General features: G+C 35.1%; 1 protein-coding gene across 16 annotated transcripts in view; it reads left to right on the plus strand.

Annotated features, from left to right (window-relative positions):
• Positions 1–16,094, plus strand: part of LOC106540114 (uncharacterized) — a 248,367-nt gene that overhangs the window by 207,366 nt on the left and 24,907 nt on the right. For 11 of the 16 annotated variants that reach the window (XR_015697495.1, XM_087721541.1, XM_087721542.1 and 8 more), the window contains one exon: positions 9,694–9,802. The exons of 4 other annotated variants lie outside the window; for them this stretch is intronic. The gene's annotated coding sequence lies outside the window, so the exon portion shown is untranslated. Of the gene's footprint in view, positions 1–9,693; positions 9,803–12,061; positions 14,472–16,094 lie in introns of all 16 variants that reach the window. One more of the 16 variants, XM_087721536.1, reaches the window with a different exon arrangement.

Genomic DNA, 16,094 nt, shown 5'->3' on the forward strand with positions numbered 1-16,094 from the left:
GAGGTTCTCCAAAAGGACATAACATTAGCTATGGGTTCTCCCAAACCCAGGCAAACCTGTAGCATCCCACCCCTGAGTCTTACAATGAACAATTTCAGGAAGTAGGGATTTATATATAGATATTGCTGGTCAAAGTCTGATACAATGACCACTATGTACACTGTATAAAGTTATGTTATATCTATTATCAATGTGTGGATAATGTCATAGTTATATTCAACCGCGCTTTCTATTTGGGACTTCATTAATATCATTATCTGTTGTTCTAACCTGTTGTCATAGGGTTGGTCTTTTTTTATTTTATGATTTTGATGCCATTTTTTCACTAGTTCTTGACTAGTAGACCTTTCCCTCCAATTTCAAAACCACTCTTCTTCCAATCCAGTTTACTATAATATATATATAATCAGCATATAGGTGGAATAAATAAGGAGAGCACATACACCCTTGTTTCACTGGTAAGCATTATCTAGGCTAGATCTTACCAACCAAGCAGATTCAAGTCGGTGAAGACAATTCTGAAGCCATATTCCTTCCTTCCTTCCTTCCTTCCTTCCTTATTTATTTATTTATTTATTTTGTTTATTTATTTTTGTCCTCCCTTTATTATTATTTTAAATAACTCAAGGTGGCAAAACTACTTTTCACTCCTTCCTTCTATTTTCTTCACAACAAACATGTGAAGTGGGTTGGGTTGAGACAGTGTAATTGGCCCAAGGTCACCCAGCTGACCCATCCTAAAACAGGATTAGCACTCTGTCTACTAGTTTGTAGCCTGATACATTAATCATATAGACCAGACAAAACTGGTCTATATAGTCTAGGGTGTTTTTCAGGTCATAACACCACCTTTAAAGTTGACTGGTCATCAATAAACTTCCTGTACTTGTAGTATCACATGGATGAGCCCACTTGGCTCTTGCATGCTAAACCAAAAACCTAATACCTAATTTACCTAATTTAATACCTACCTAATACCTAATTCACCTACCATACATAATTTAATACCAGTTTACTATTTTCTTGTTCACATCTTTTTCATTAAATCCATTTTTGCTTGTGTTCCTGGATTTACTGTAATTTTATTTTCAGAAGATATGTGTTCATGCATGTGTGTGTGCATGCATACATGTCCTTCCATTCACCCAAGATTTTCCATTCATGAAAACTATAACGTTTTTTAATTAATGAAACCCTTTATGGAGTTAGTTGCTGGGATCCTCAGTAATTGCATCCCACAGCCACACAGCATCTTTCAGTCATACTGGAAAAGACCAATACATTCTTACTGCCCGTGTTACTTGTTAAATTTAGTGCAATACATTGAAAGTAATGAATAAAAGCAGTGGGCCGTTACTGTCTGGCTGGCAGAAGAGGCACAGACTCCCCTGAGACCCAAAGGAGGCTTAAGAGTGTGACAGACTGAATCAAGGGACTCCCTAAGCACCACAGTTCAGTTTGCTTCCCTTCCTTTTCTTCCCTTCCATATAATTCAGAGCAAGTAAAGGGAGATGAGGTGATTTTTGGAATTAAAAACATTGCACTTGCACAGAAATATTGTTGACTATGTGATTTCTCACAGCAAAGTGTGTTTGAAAAGCAGTGCATATATCTGTGCATATGAACCATTCACTTTATGAAAAATTGGTGATATTTGGCCTGTTGCTTAAATGAGCAGTGAAATGTAGAAGAATACAAAAATAATAATAATCCAATACTTTTCTTTGACAAGAAAAGATTTTATGAGATAACAATCTTTCTTGAAAAGCACATTTATATGGAATATGTATTCACTTTACATCCACTTATAATTTATTATCATGATTCTTTACTAAAGTTAATATATCACCTAACTTCCAGTAACTCTGGAGAATTTACAAATTGTGTGAAACATTGAACAAAAAAAATGTGTACTTAGAGACAAACAGAGGGATAAAGATGGCAGTATGATAAAACTATTTGGAAACAATGGGAAACAATCAATACAGTATAAATTATGTAAATGTCACTGAAATTTTGTATCAATTTATCCATACATTTACTTGGAAATTAGTCTCACTTCAGTAGAGCCTTCTTCAGACTTTGTTTATTTCCAATGATTCCCCACACTCACCTATTCAGTCACCCATCCACATGTAATATGGGTGCCTCATATATCTTTGAATCTTTTCTTTAATAAAGCATATTTGGATTTGCAAACCATTTTTGTTTATTTTACATTTCAATGAACTATTATAGAAAAGCCACATTTTAAGAAAAACACACATTATTTTAAAAATAAATAATGGTGCAATATTAATGAAATAAAATAACTCATTTTGACATGAGTAAAAATCTTTGAAACATTCATGTTATTCTGAACAGTATTGTATATTTTATTTTAATCTATGTGTATATTTTCTTCTCACATGCTGCCTGTCTCTGATTCTTTGTGCTGGTGAGCACAGAACGACAAGAGTCGTTTGCCTTTGGAAAAAAAACCCAATAATAAACATCAAAATTATTTTCCTGGGCTTAGGCCTGTCTCCTGTTTAAATTTAATATCTTACAAAGGAACATTAGTTTTTTATTATTATTATTTCAGTTTCTTATTGGTGTTATTATTTCATTCTGTTTTATTCTTATTGTTTAGTGTTCAGATCTGCAACTCATTTTTAATATTTTATTAAAATGTGCAAAATTTGTATGTGTGGTGTATATACAGAATAGATTCACACCAATAAAACTGATGTTTGAGAAGATGCACTTGAGATATTCTATTATAATTATTCATAGTCTCTCTTTCTGAAATCATGCATGGGGTTTCAAAGCAGCATTTATGGTTGGAATATAGAATATATATTCAATATATAGTTAGCTTTTATTTGGAATAAAAAATAAAAACTCATTCCCTTTGCTGCTGCCATCCAGGTCTCAAATGACAAAAAAAAATTAAATGTGAAATTACAAATCCATTTAAAAGCTTAACTTCACTCTGCAAGCCAGCAAGTAAATATCCAAACAACCACCAATAAGCTAGCTTTCCTTGTTCCATAACCTTATATGGCTCTATAAAAATTAGACATTCTTATTCTAATTATTAAGATAATAGTCATTGGTATCAGAAGTTAGGATAACAAATGATACCAGCATCTGACAGGTTCTAGGTAGAGAGCTGCTCGGTTGTTGCCCTCACCCTTTGGAACATGTTACCCGCAGAGTTGACGTGAGTCCCCACTCTTCTGGTTTTCTGGAAATGTGTTAAGACCTGGCTTTGCACATTAGCATCGATCTCTAAGAATATAATGTAACCCTGTGGATAGCTAATGGCATGAGGGCATTTCCTCCACTTTGCTAACTAAAAGTCTTGTGAATTGTTTTAATTTTGATTTTGATTTTTAACTTGTAACTTTTAATCCTATTTTTAATTTTGTTTTTAATTGTACTTCAAACCATGTTTATATATTATATATTATGTCAGGGTAATGATGATTTAATAGCTGACCAGCTGCTGTAAGGCTGTAAACCGAGATGATGACATGAGGATGAGTCAGCAGGGTTACTGCCAATTTAAGAAGCTGTATATATAAGGGAGGAGATGTGAGGGTGTCTCTCTCCTCATGTATCTTTTTCCATTGTAGTTCTCCATGTAGAGTTAAAGATTGCTTGCTTGCCTGCTTTTGCCTAACACGTGTATGTATGGATGTATATATAAGACTTGTATATAAACAACTGTTTGAAAGAGAAAACCTCTGTGTACTGTATTTTGCTCCTGGGTTGTCTCAAAATAGTAGTCAGCTATGCACACTCTGACAATTATGTTATCTGTAAACTTCCCAGAATCAATTAGGTGAGATGGATGGTGTAGAAATTTGATAAATAAATATTATGTTTTTGGTTTTGTTTTAATTTTTTTTTCTAATCTTTTGTCTATCTCTGCTTTACCTTTTGTTTTTCTTCTTATATGAAAAATAGTAATTCCTCCTAAAACAAATAATGTAAGTAAAAGCAGAGAAATATTTAGATTATTTGGCTAATATAGATGAGAGTACTTGAGGATAATAGCCATCATTCTTGACTATCTCAATAACTTATAGGACTTCCTGTAAAGTAGTTTAATTTCATATAGATACCTTTCAAATCAAGAACTGAATGTGGACCTCTAGTGAAAACAGATATGTATTATTTAAATCTGTCCCTTCTTTATTACTTCTTATTTCAAGATAAAATGTAGTTGCTTATACAGGTAGTCCCTGATTTATGGCCACAATTGACCTCCAAACATCTGTTGCTAAGTAAGATAGTTGTTAAATGAATTTTGCCCCATTTAATTATCTTTTTTGCCACAGCTGTTAAGTGAATCACAACACGATTGTAAGGTGACTCTAGTTTCCCTGTTGACTTGCTTGTCAGAAGGTTGCAATAGGTGATGACATGACCTTGGGAACCATCATAAATATGAACTAGTTACCAAGCTTCAATATTTTCAACAAATTTGGTGCATAGGATTTAAGGAAATATGCATAAGAAAAATGCAAATGTATATAGGATTTTGAGAGACCTCTATTTCTTATTCAGTAGCTATTACTGATCTTGAGAAATTGTCCTCCAAGGAACCTTCTTGCCAAAGTGTTCTTCCTTATTTTCTAATTTCTAGCCATAATAATGTAACCTCTTCTGCTGCTAACTATCCAACAAGCAGGGGACCTTATGGATGTCTTCCGTGCCACACAAAACCAATAGGATCTCAAGATACACTTCTATTTATGACCAGACAAATATGTCCATTATTTTGGAGTACAATCTTAGCTAAGAACAGCTTTGTTATTTGCATTAAGCAATAACCATAGTTTATTGTTTAGTGCAATAGGTCTATGCAATAGATCTATAGATAGTTTTACATAGATACTGTTCATAAACACCCAAGAATAACTAGATTAGTATCCTAGATCCATAGGTCTGCTCACAGTCTTCGTTGCACAACAATTTCCTTCAAGACATAGTAGCTAGCCACACAGCACAGTCCAACTGTTACAGATGTCTGCTTGTCAAGTACAGGTGTGTTACAAAAAAAGATTTCACTCCCAGTTGCTTAAACACTTTTGGGTCTTTCCAGATTTGGACAACTCCTTGTCAACAATTTGGCTCTTCCAGCCCTGATCCTCTCCCTATTCATTACAAAGTTGCACTCCTTGTTTTTTTGAACTCAGTCCTCAATTAGCAGCTGGCATTAGCTGATTCTTTTCCCTTGTTCTTCTGATTTTCTTTACTTGCCTCTGATTCTGGATTTTTCCCCCAATTTAATCCATTACCTCCTTACACTCTTGTTCTCAAATATTTTTTTCTTAAATTACTCCTTTTTAAAAACTCCTCAAGTAGTCTTGCTATTTTAACAACTTCCTTTTCTTTTTCCTCAATACTTTAATCTAGTCTTAATCTCTCTGGGTCAAGCAGACCGCCGAGGACTGAGTCCCTCACCCACAACAACATAGTTTGATACATTTTCACTAAACATGAAGTTCTGTTGGTTTCTCAAGTCTTTGAGAGGGAGACCCCTCCCCTTAGAAGGTACTCGATTCTGTTTTAGTTGAAGGCTTTTCTCAGCTTGCTAAAGGAATTCCTTCTCATCCTGGAATCTAAATTAGTCAACCTCTACTTTGCTTGCTTGCTATCAGCTGCCATAGAAACGGGGAGGGAGGGGGCTTGAGGTACTTGGGTTCTTCTGATTTTCTTTACTTGCCTCTGATTCTGGATTTTTTCCCCAATTTAATCCATTACCTCCTTAGGGTGCTGGAAGAGTTATCAGAAGGGAGTTTGGTTCTCACCATCTTCTGCACATGCTGATGGCCTATGTTTGGACTTGGTCAAGGTCAACCGTCTGTGCATACCATCTGAATGAGGTTTTTGAAGATGCACCCCACATGACACCTTTGGGAGTTGCAGATTGGTCATTGGGTTGGGGTAATTGGGAGGTGGGTGCTGGACAAACATTTGATATGTACATGTTCACGCCTTTTTGGCTCAGATCTTGCTTTTCTTTCGCTGCTATCTTTTCATAACCAGTAAAAGTATATTTAATTCCACAAACAATAGAGTTGGGAGTTTTCTTTCTTGGTTATTGAAGGAGGCATGCCTAAACATGAAGTTCTGTTGCTTTCTGAAGTCTTTGAGAGGGAGACCCCTCTCCTTAGATGGTACTCAATTCTGTTTTAGTTGGAGGCTTTTCTCAGCTTGTTAAAGAAACGTCTTCTCATTTTATCCTGTAATCTAAATTACCTTATTTCCCCATTTACCTTCCTGATTTGATTATGAAAAACCAACCCCTAAATTTCTAGAATCTATGTTATTTTATTGCTTGTCAGGATAAACCACTATCAATTTCCCCATCATCACTGAAACCCCACTGGGTTATTTATTTTTTTAAAAAACCTGATAATTGTTTCCCATGTTAAATTTAGTTTACATTTAACATAAAACCATTTATTCTAAAATAGCTTTGGACATTCTTGCTAAATTTCACTTTGCTTGGATTTTGACTCTATGCTGAGAGCTGGCAAGAATGTGAAAATCTCTTCACTTGAACATTAATGTGGCTTCACTGAATAAATTTCAGATTTGGTTTAGAAGCTGTGGGTGAATTAATAATTATGAGTAGATCCCATCACTATGGAACATAACTGACCTTCTACTTAGGGACTGAAATAGATATTATATCCTTCTTTTCTAAGATTTCAAATAAAGAATGTAGATATATAGCAATGTTTCACTATTAAAGAAACAGTTCCATCAAAGAAGTATATCTTGAAAAAAATCACATCTTGTTTTTTCTAAGTAGGGTAAATACCCTTCCTTGTCAAATAAAATGTTGATTGTCAAGTAGGAAAACAACATTCTGTAACATTGTTTAGATAAAATATGCTTAATTGTGATTCATCATATGACAGTGGCTTGTTCCTAACTTAATTTCAACAACTTTTCTCTAAGATCAGGTTTATATAATTCATACCTGTCAATTTTTTTTCAAGTATTTTCCAAGCCATTATCTCATTCTTGTGATAGCTGGGGAAGACCAAAAAGTTTTTCCTGGTTTCTTGTATAACAAATATAGCAAATCAATTTTTAAAAATGCCCTGGCAAATGTAGTATGGCACAATTAAGGAAGCAATATAACTGGCTGGTTGCTACTTTAATCTTCAGGATTTGAAATTACAATGCTTTAGTCTGTCCATTTTTCTCATATGCCATAGATAGTAGTGAACGTATATCTGGCAGCAGCTGGAGTAGAGCTGAAGGTAAATTTAAATATTAGATGTTTCAAAGAATAGCTGTTGTAGTATACAATATTACTTTTGCCTGAAAAAAGAAAAATGTTTACAAATAGTTCCGTGTAACATGTCAAGTGTAAATTGTTCAATGTACATTTTATTGCAGGTAGGTTTGTGACTCTGCTGGGCAATCATGGTTTTGCAATCCATAATTTATTCATTTGAAGGCAACTGGCATATATCTCTCAATCTAATATTGAAATATAAACTTATCAGAGCTTTGTGACCTTACTATTAGAACCTTAAAAATATTCTCAAAATCTTTCTTGGTTTAGCAAAATATTTTAGATACTTGAAATCTGGATGTATATTCTCAAAGTAAAGTGAATCAGACTCAAATCTGACTACACTATTATAAAGGATTTCACCTAGATAAAAATAACTCTACATGACTTAGCTACAATAATAAATCATTATTACAAATTCACCTTTTTAAAATTAGGAATAACTTAATAACCTAAGCATGGACTCTTTTGTGAGTCAATGAGAAACCAGTCTATATAAATTTGGGAAGTTGGAAAGAAAATCCAGGATGAAGCTAATGACAAATCACTTATATAGAGTTGCCATACAATTACATGGTTATATGCATGAAATCACTAGAAGTCAAGTTTGACAGAAATGAGATTTATTTCATCATCATCATCATCATCATCATCATCATCATCCCTTGTTAAAAATATATTTGCACATATTCATATATTATGTGGGAGAATATTTTGCTGAGCTCCTGATTTAGGGCCAAGTTCTATGACTGATAAAAGATATATAACTTTTTGTGACTATTTTTCTCAAAATCCTCCTACTAACAAGTTAAGGTTTGATATAAAAGGCCAAAATACATGATCCACTTTCAACAAGAAATCTGTTTTGTTATTTAATTCTATTTAATGTATTTGGCTTTTATGTGTGGAAGAGACATTTTTATTAATAGAGAACACATTTTATATTTCTTGGAACAATGAGAGGATTTATCATCCAAAGCATTATATTATGGAAAGAAATACAGAAGGATCTGTCATTAGCAGGAATTTGGAATTTCTCAAATAGAGCACCATCTTGATTGTGTAATAGTATTCAAAAGCAGAGCTATATTGTTTAAGAATTATCAGTAAATATTATGTATATGATGCAATTCTAACTTGATGCAATTAAGATGCAATAATGTGGACAACTGAATTTGTTTTATTTTATAATATCAGACAAAAAGAAAGTATTTTATTCTTTGTTAGGGGGAGGGAGGGAGGGAGGCAGGGAGAGAGAAAGAAAGGAAGGAAGGAAGGAAGGAAGGAAGGAAGGAAGGAAGGAAGGAAGGACATTATGCCACAGCTGAAAATTAAATGGTCAGATTTAAAAAAAAAGAAAAGAATTTCCTTGCTGATATCCTTGCTGATGTCTATTGATTTATCATGTATTATATTTTTATTCCAGAAACAGACACACTTTAATGTATCAGCAATACATTAAAGAAACATTTGTTATCATTGATCAAACATTCAAAATCTATGTGATTATAAATACATACTTTTTTTTCTATAGGGCCCACTAGGTTTTGCATTTGAACAAATGATAGGAAAGCTATGGAACCATAAATCTTATCAAAATACAATTCTGATCAAATAACACTTCTGATCAGCATTGCCAATGTTAAATAATACTGGAAACTCTATGCATCAACCTTTGAAGGACTTTAGGCCACTCATGCCTGAATTTAAAACCATTTTATAAAAAGAGTAACAATCATGAAATGTTCTTGATGGTTAGCTATTTCCTTTATGCAGCAATAGGTTTACATATCAAAAGCCTAATTGAATTCTCAAGTTCATGGTGGCTAGCATTTCTGTTGCAAAAATAAATAAGGTCCAATACAACAAGCTTTTGTTTTCTTCACTTAGAAAAAATGGACCATCAAGAAGACAAAAAAAAATCAAATTAAAAGGCAAGAAAAGGAAATAGAGGCAAGGGGAAAATTATATATTTTAATTTTTTGTGTACCAGGAAGGTAAAAACTGTTGCATCCTGCTGAGGTGAAAATTGTTGCAGTATATCCCATTCTTCTCTGGTAATTGTAGCAGACTATTGGAATATCAAATGGACAATTTCTTCTCTTAGCTTAAACAAGGCCTAGTATCATTTTTTAAAAGTAAAATAGTTGAAATAGTTGTACTCCTATAACAGAGCCATTAAACACAGATGTTGCCAGCCTCCAGAAGTATCTGGTAAAATGGGTCATCTCCGGCCAACAGTCTCAAAGTGAGGGATGCTGAAAGTTGCAAAGTTGAAACAAGCAGAATTCCAAACTTTCCTTTCCTACATTATTTTCATTCCAGCTGCTGTACAGTCCTGAATATAAGGAAAGGTTAAAGATTTGATTCTTTCTCTTCTCCAGCTCATGATAAGGAACTGGTATAAGGATCTCAGACTGACAGTCTCATAAAAGTGTTCATCCTGGAAAGAGACACAGAGAAACAGAGACAATCTAATATTGCTTACATTAGGTAAGGGAAATGGTCACACAATCTGCACAGCAATTTCTATTTTTGTTCTCTCTGTTAGGATGTGAATATATATACGTATGTGCACTTGATTAGATTCCACTTGAATGAATGAACATTAATCTAATATAAAAATGTATATACCGGTAGATAATTCTGACCACACAGATATACTGTAGTTTCATGTCATTGATATTTCTGAGAAGAAAATTTCAATGTATCTAGTGGAACAACCTCAGAGTAGTGTCTATGGAGATTCTTACTCATCCAGGTCATGGTTATCCCAAAGGTGCTTTTTCAGGAGGCGTGGACTTTCTCGTTTTTCTTTGAAGACGTTTTGTTTCTCATTCAAGAAGCTTCTTCAGCTCTGACTGGAGGGTGGGGAATGGAAGAATATAAATCCTTCCACTCTCCATTATCCAGTCAGAGCTGAAGAAACTTATTAGATGAGAAGCAAAATGTCTTCAAAGAAGACCCATTTGCCTCCTGAAAAAGCATCTTTGAGACAACCATGATCTGGATGACTTAGACTCTTCATAGAGATTTGGCTATGCACTTTAAAGGATGAACACCCTTGAAATGGTGCAGGAGTATGAACAGAACTTCCAGAAAACATTGCAGATACAGGAACCATTTGTGCTTCAGTTTTGAGGCAGACAAACTATTCTACTGTATAGTGCAGGGATGGCTAACCTTTTTTCCCATCACATGCCAAAAGTGGGGGGGAGTGCAGGGGATTGTGCATGGGTATGCCCACACCCATAATTCAATGCCCATGACCCCCCCCCCGCAGGCATGCAAGTGTGACCCCTGCCCTTCTCCCACTTTTGGCATGCAATGGACCCATTTTTCACCCTCCCCAGGCTCCAGAGGCTTTCTAGGAGCCTGGGGAGGGTGAAAATGCCCCCCCATCCCCATGGAGACCCTACTAGCAGAAGTTTGGGAACAGCCACCTCCTGGAGCCTCCGGATGGCGAGAAACGCCCCAATGCACAAACCGGAGTCCATTCCCGAACTTCTGTTTTGCAGGTGGAGTTGTTTTTCCCCGGGAAGGGAAGCCTCCAGAGGGTGAAAAATGGCCCAAAACAAAGCCAAAGTCAGCTGGCCAGTGCGCAAATGCACACTGGAGCTGACAGGGTAAAGCCTCGCATGCCCTAACAAATGGCTCCACATGCCACCTGTGGCATGCGTTCCATAGGTTCGCCATCACAGGTATAATGCAATATTAATGTAGTATCAGGGGGTTTTAATTCAATTGTGTAGCATGTGAAGAATATGTGTTTTTGTTTTATTTTTTATAATTTTCTTATGTATGATGTACACTGAAGATGGCATTTAATTTTGTTGTATGAAGCGCAATGACAATAAAGTAAACTTAAACTTAAACAATATAGACTCATGCTCAACAGCCTGGGCCTGTCTTCAACAGTAAAGGGACACATGGCAGAAAATATCTTGCAGCCAAGAAGACTCCACATACAGTATATTTGCACTACTCAGATACCTGAGGCCACAGGTAAACCTCCAAATGGCCTCAATGAGTGTCTAAAAGAATGCAAATGACCAGCTGTCTACAAAGAATATAAATCCTTCCATTTCCCACCATCCAGTCAGAGCTGAAGAAGCTTCTTGGATGAGAAGCGAAACATCTTCAAAGAAACACAAGAAAACCCAGTTGCCTCCTGAAAAATCATATTTGGGACAATCTAAGAGTAGCCTGATCACAGCTATCATTTTTAAACAAACATGTGTATGTCACTAAGAGATACTTTACAGCTCCCACTTTTGCTAATTTTTTGAATGTTCTAATTATTTTGGAGTGGGAGAAAAAGGAGGGAGGATAGGTTTTCCATAGTAGCAAAAATTTACACAAATGAAATGAAAATCAGAAATGTGTTTATATGTCTGTATCTACATTGGAGTTTGTGACCCTAAGCAGTAGCTTTTCTCTGCCTAAGCATTTTAAACAATAAATACTTGAAATCTGTTTCAGATATGAATGACATGTAAAACATTGTAACAGTATAATTAACTTTGTTGCAAATTAAGCTGATATTGATTCTGTTGAACCAGGCATCCACATTGATTTATGCCAAAGAAGAGATTAATATTTACCTCAAAGATCAATACATTTTGATGTCATCTGAAATTAAAATCAATATGCATTTCATTAGAACATTTTGAATAAGTTCAAGAAGAAATATTTATAATCTTCATTTTGAAAATGAACCTCTTAAGAAAGTTTTTCTTCTTATTCTTTTAGGTATGGGATTGAAGTTAGAAGATTTATTTTCTATGACTAGAAGCTGCTTTGGTCAGGCTCCAAACCATCCAGAGCCAAACATTCCAAAACAATTGTTTTCCATTCTTGCCTGCCATCCGCAAAGCATTTGGATGGATAAAGAATAAATGTATTTAGTTTTCCTTAGCCAATTCAGAAACCACACATTTTCTCCTCAGCCAAAATCTGGAAGATATGTTCAAAGGAATGAAATTAGAAGCCCTTAAACTTGATCTATGTAAAAGCAATGAATTGATGAGAAAGAGGCGTGACTCATAATTTATGTGTTTCTTTGCTTGATAAGAAACATGCCCTTAAATTACAGAAAGAAAAGGGGTGGCATATTTTTTAGCACTCTAGACTCCAGTGCATGCTGAGTGGCATATGAAATCACTCAGCCTGGGAGCATTTCAGTTAACACTGAGGCAGAAGAAACCTTCTTTTTGAAGCATTGGCTCAGAGACGTTTGAGACCATGCAAATTGTTATCATCAAGGGGATTCAAGGTGATGAAGCAAATAACATTCATGGGGAAAAAATCTACTTTGCTTTTGACTGGCCTACAGCAGACCTTTTCTGTCTCCAAAGTTTATTCTTTGTTAGTTAGTTTACTTACTGTATAATGAAAAGATCACGATTTGGATTAGGATCACAGTATTTGAAGATTTAGCTTTTTCGTCTTATTTTCTTCATTTCAGAAATCCATCCCCATGTACAAAAGATTGTTTTAAGACAAAAAAAATCCCATGCGTTTACATTACTGGAAAGCACATGCAGAATAAGTTAAATGCTGGTGCATGGTAATGGAGAATGAAATAATGCAAAATTAATTGGTGAGGAAATTTTTTGTCACCTTCATTGTACAAAATACGAAAGGTTGACTTGCACAGGTCCAATTATAATTGCAATTAAATGAATCATCACTGGGGCAGTGTTATCATTTTATGAATTATGATTGGATGCACCCAGGAAATAACACAATTCCACCATGCCGGAGAACAAGACATGATAAATTAGACTGGCAATATCTTCATTGGTCAATGAAATATTGTAGAAATGAACAGAGTCAGAGATAGTTAAAATTGTCTATTGTCTCAATTTTAAGGTAAAACAGTAGCATGATTAGTCTATACAAAACTCATAATGACTAACTAATATAGTTTAAATATTATTTTATATTTAATAATTTAAGAGTATTTAAGAGTTAAGCCATAATGATGTAGAAAATTGGACATTGGACTGAAATAGAAAAAAATAGCTATCAACTCTATCCTCAGGCATAGAAGTCCACCAGGATAGTTCTGAGGCACTCATCTTCTCTTAACCCAAACTACATCTATGGCTGTGGGCAGAAGAAAATATTGGCAGCATCCAAGTTGCTGAGCACCTACAGAAAAGATACAATAATTGAGGGGAAGAAGGCGGGGCTTAGCAGTGAGAAGACGGAGTTTCAGGCTATTCCTGAAATTCCTCTATTCCGAAGGAATTTTGGACGGGTCATCGGACCCTAGCTGTCCCGGAGAAGACAGTGAAAGGTGAGGGGAGATCCAGTGACCTCAGAGACGTTCGCAAAGTCTCTGGGGGGGGCTTGGAATTAACCCCTCCTGCCAACTCCTTTCTGGATTAGCTGTATGCTAACTGAAACTGCAGGTTGCCCCTAAGAATGGTCTAAGTGGATTCAACTGGTAAGCTGATTTTATTACTCAAAGAGAGACGGTCCACACTAAAATTTAAGCTAATTGAAACCAAAGAACAGAAGAATCTAGCGGCGAATTGTTTTTTTTTTAATGGATTTATGGCCGGTGGTTACCCTATTTCTTAAACGCTTTAAGGAATTCTTCAACATTCCCCCCTGACTCTTTCTAAGTGGGTTGTAAAAACTAACCTACTACTAATTGGCCCTTCATGATCTGACACTTTTATTGCTTGGCTGTGTTGGTCTAAGATCAGATAAGATCGCACAGCTCCCAGTGTGTTTTTACTTGCAAATACCTTAGAGTCTCTAACTGCAACACAACATGGTGTCGAATTATACTCCCAAGGGCTCGCTTCAGATTCTTTTTTCCGCATTTCGGAAGCTGTTTGATTCATATCAAAGATTTGAAAAAAAATTGGATTATTTGACATTAAAATATGAAGGAAAAGGTGAGAACGTTGAATGTTTGAATGTTCCTGAAATACAAATGAAAAATGTGAGAAATGACGTCTGGTCTATCTCGGAGGAAGAAAGGAATGCTATGCTGGAAAGAGGGGAAGCTATAAAGAAGACTCATTTTAAGAGACAGAGCGCAGGAGAAATGAAAATTCCACCCTTGAGAATTAAAGTCAATTTGAAAAGTTTAACAAGCCTGGGACAACATTATTATCTCATCAGAGACATCCTGAGCAAAAAGGTGCGAAGATATCCCTGTTTGGACTTGCTTATAAAAACATTTGGTAAATCTATTCAACGAATGGCAATAGGACTGAGAAGGTTTTGTTATTGGAGAGACATAGGCTGACAGATGGAAGAATACAACTTAAAATTAGCTAAATCTAATTACTCTTATTTGTAATAGATATAGCTGAATAATAATTGATATTGATAGTAATGTATATAATGTGGAGTTGATATGATAAATAATAATTGGATATGAGAAAGGAAGGTTGGAAATACTTTTGGGCTATATATAAAGGTTATTAATCACAATAATTATCACTACTAAAAATAAAATAAAATAATAAAAATACAATGTAGTATTCTCCACAAAACCTTCACATTCAACTCAGTTCAAGAAGTCTGAAATAACTTTATTAATCCTAAAAGTGATGGAAGGGTAGCAGGAATACAAATTTATTTCTATTCATATTTCCTTCCTATTTGTGGTAGGATATAAAATATATGCTTTGGTTGGTTGCCTAGTTAGCCAGTTTTATATTTTTGTCCACCTATCAAGTTCTTCCTAAGGACCTGAGGGAGCAAATGTTGTTTTGCAATTGAAAGATGGTGATTTTGTCAATACTGATGGCATTGGCGGTGCTCCAGATATTTTGGGATTGCACCAAGGCACCTGTTAATAGTATCTATCTTTGTACTGGTACTAGTTTTGCTTTTGTTTGCTTCAGTCAAAACACTATTTGCAGGTCTTTGTATTTGGTGATTTTTCTCTAGTTCTTTCTCTTCAATTCTTTTGTCTTCAAAATTTTTTGTCTTTTTTATCAACACTTGTTAAATCTGAAATGTTACATGGCAGGTTCTTATCTGTTTGACTTCTAAAGCCCGGAAGCATTTGAGGACTTTTGGCACCCATGCTCATTTTCTGTTTTTGTCTATTTTGTGATCCCGCCATGGTATCTCCTGCAGATATTCCGAAGCACCATTGCTGTTATGCCATTGTCTGTAGTCAGTCTGTCTGATCTTCTTGCAGCAATTATTATTTTGCATGACTTGTCTGATTATATAGAAATATAGCAGGCTGAAGTAAGGCAAAACAAATAGAAATTCAACCACTATAGCTATTATCCATCTTCCTAAAACCTTTTTATGATACAGTCAATCACAGGCAGTTTAGACAAGAATGTCATAGAACACCAAAAGAGATGTGAGATGCAGTTTTATTCAGTAGTGCATTTCTCTGCAACAAACTAGGGAAATGTATTATTCTTTTATTCTGTTGTGGAAATTTACATAGAGCACAGGACACCTGAAACTAGTAAAAATGGCTGTTCATAAGATTTGTCTAAATTAAAGGGACAGCTGAATAGTAATAAAAAACCCCAAGCAAGAAACTATATTGTTGTATAAAGTCCAGCATAAGCTGTTAGTAATGTATAAGAAAATGTAAGCGAAAAGGAATGTGTTTCTTAATACAAATATTAACTCTCATTCCATGCTAAATATCTATGATGCATAGTATGTTCACCCAAACGCCCGTCAAAAAAGCTAAACATAAATGATACAGTGGGCGAGAAGCCTGTACTGAATAAGCTGCAGAAAGCTGTCCCATACTAGGGAAGGTGAATCCAAAGTGGTAAAT

The sequence above is a fragment of the Thamnophis sirtalis genome, unplaced genomic scaffold (genome assembly GCF_051295495.1).
Source record: "Thamnophis sirtalis isolate CommonGarterSnake01/CBP01778 unplaced genomic scaffold, rThaSir2_p1.2 scaffold_8, whole genome shotgun sequence".
Lineage (NCBI taxonomy): Eukaryota > Metazoa > Chordata > Lepidosauria > Squamata > Natricidae > Thamnophis > Thamnophis sirtalis.